Genomic DNA, 2317 nt, shown 5'->3' on the forward strand with positions numbered 1-2317 from the left:
CATGAATTTAAAATCTAAGTTTCTCGATGTTCTCGGCAGAGTCATGATGCCCAGATGTTTGAATTTCATTCTCATTTCTTCCATGGGACCTAGAAATTCAACCAAGGACACACATGTGATTTTTCAACCCACTTTGGTGCACCGGAGCATGTGCATGCAATTCATATTTAGATTATGCACATTAAAAGTCCAGAAACTCAATTAATGTATAAAAAGGCCAAATGAACCCGAAATAATTCCAAAATTTAACAGGGCACTCATATAGTTCTATGTTGCCTCTGTAAATAAAATCAGGGGGGAGGCAGCGTATATCGTTTCGCACACAAAGGTGACACGTTCCCTCTCGGAACCACGAGGCTTGTTGACAGAATCTCCGGTTTTGCAAGAGGCTTATACCAAAACTTGTCCCAATTCAGCCAAAAATTATACGTATGAAAACAGGGTTTAGATTATCCCGAACATCTCGCTACCTAGACCAATAATGTACTATGATTTGAATTCAACATAAAATGGATACAAATATTTGAATTGGAGAGCGTATGGTACATGTAGTTCATAGTGAAATATGATTACTGCTATATGCATGTCTTTTTGTTATCAAGATAATATTTAAATTATCGTATAACTTGACAACAATCGTATTCAAATAAGGAAAATTGATTCAAATTTAGTCCATATGGTAGACGACAATATATATGTTCACATGGTGGAGTAAAATGTTCATATATGATGGAAGATCAAAATGTATGACTACATCAGTTATAAACCGCAAGGTCACCTAATGATATATTCGAATTCAATATAACGTGGATTCAAAAATTGAAATTCGAGATCATGGCATTTGTAATCATATAAAAAGGGACATTACACTTTCTTTGGTGGGAATTGATTTGTTTTTTGTTGTTGTTGAGGGAATTGCGAATCGATTTGGTACTGTGCAGGGTAATCATGTTCTCCCGATTTTTTTACATTTTTCTTGTAGTTTTTTCAATGTCATCTATAGCAATATAGTAAAAGGGGACATGACTCTCTTGTGTCTTGTATGATTTTTTTACACGTTAAGTTTGTTCTGCCGAACAAGGAATCCGCACCTTGTTATCCCGAAATTTTCAAGCTCGAGTATCTTTTGTCTCACCTACTTTGAAACTCCCGCTTCTTCAACCCGCGACGCGCCTTGTTATCTAGAAATTTGGACGCGCGCGAGAACTCCCTCCTCATCCGAAATCGCTCCCGCAGCCCAGACACGCGAAATCCCCCTTCCACCCCTCAACCGGAAATGAAGCTCCACGTCGCGGTGTCAAAACTGGTGGGGGTATGCTGGTAACTTACCCTACATTTCGGACAAGTGCGTCCCTAAGCTTGGCTCCCCCTCCCCCTTCGCCCCCTCCCCCCACCCATTTGTACACCGAGGCCACCAAAACCCGTGAAACCCCATGCTCCTCCGTCGGCCTCCCGACCGCCGCCCAGCCGAAGACTCTTCCCCGACTACGTCGTCCATCGCAACAGCTCGCCGTCCCTCATCCACCGCACCGGATGAGGATTCGTTGTCGATATCGTCGTCCCGCCGGATCAGTCGCCCCGTCCTCCACCTCCAAGGAGCTGCCCCGATGTTCGCCTTGTCTATCGCGCCACCTCAATCCCCACAGCGCCGTCTTGACCTGCCCCACCGGAACCGTAGCACCCTCACCAATTCCTCCGATGAAGCCGAGGCCAACTCGGCGCCACCAAGGAGGTTCTGCACTCACCGCTGCATTTTATCTTTTATTCGATCTCACGGTGCTGCCGGTGCTCGATACCGAGCAGACATGGCGTCTCCATCGATGGCGCCGTCGCCGGCCACATCATCCACGACGTCTCTCCCCCATGTCGTTGCTTCCTCGGCGGCGACTTCCACAACGGCACTAGATGCAGCTGCTCCGGCTCTCGCTCGCGCTGCGGCTCTGTTCTTGCTGTCGGTCGTGCTGCTGCATTGCTCCTGCTTTTGTTCGTGCTACTGCTCTACTCTTGCTCTCTCTTGCGCTGCTGCTGCTGCCGCATGACCTCTGGCGGCTACAGGAGTTGCTGCTTTAGCACTCGCTTGCAGTGCTACTGCACGACTTGCTCTCTGCTAGTGCGTTCCCTGCTCGAGCGTCTACTGATTTAGATCACTGTTTCTCTGCTACTAGTGCTCGAACGCCCTAAACATCTGTTGCAATGCTCTGTTACTAGCTCAATTAGTTTCGACAGTAAAATTCAGTTTCGACTGTGAAGTTCATTTTCTTCAGTTAAGTTCAGAGTGAACAGTACTTATAGCATCTGTCGGAGCGGCCATGGCGCG

The sequence above is a fragment of the Triticum aestivum genome, chromosome 2B, assembly GCF_018294505.1.
Source record: "Triticum aestivum cultivar Chinese Spring chromosome 2B, IWGSC CS RefSeq v2.1, whole genome shotgun sequence".
Classification (NCBI taxonomy): domain Eukaryota; kingdom Viridiplantae; phylum Streptophyta; class Magnoliopsida; order Poales; family Poaceae; genus Triticum; species Triticum aestivum.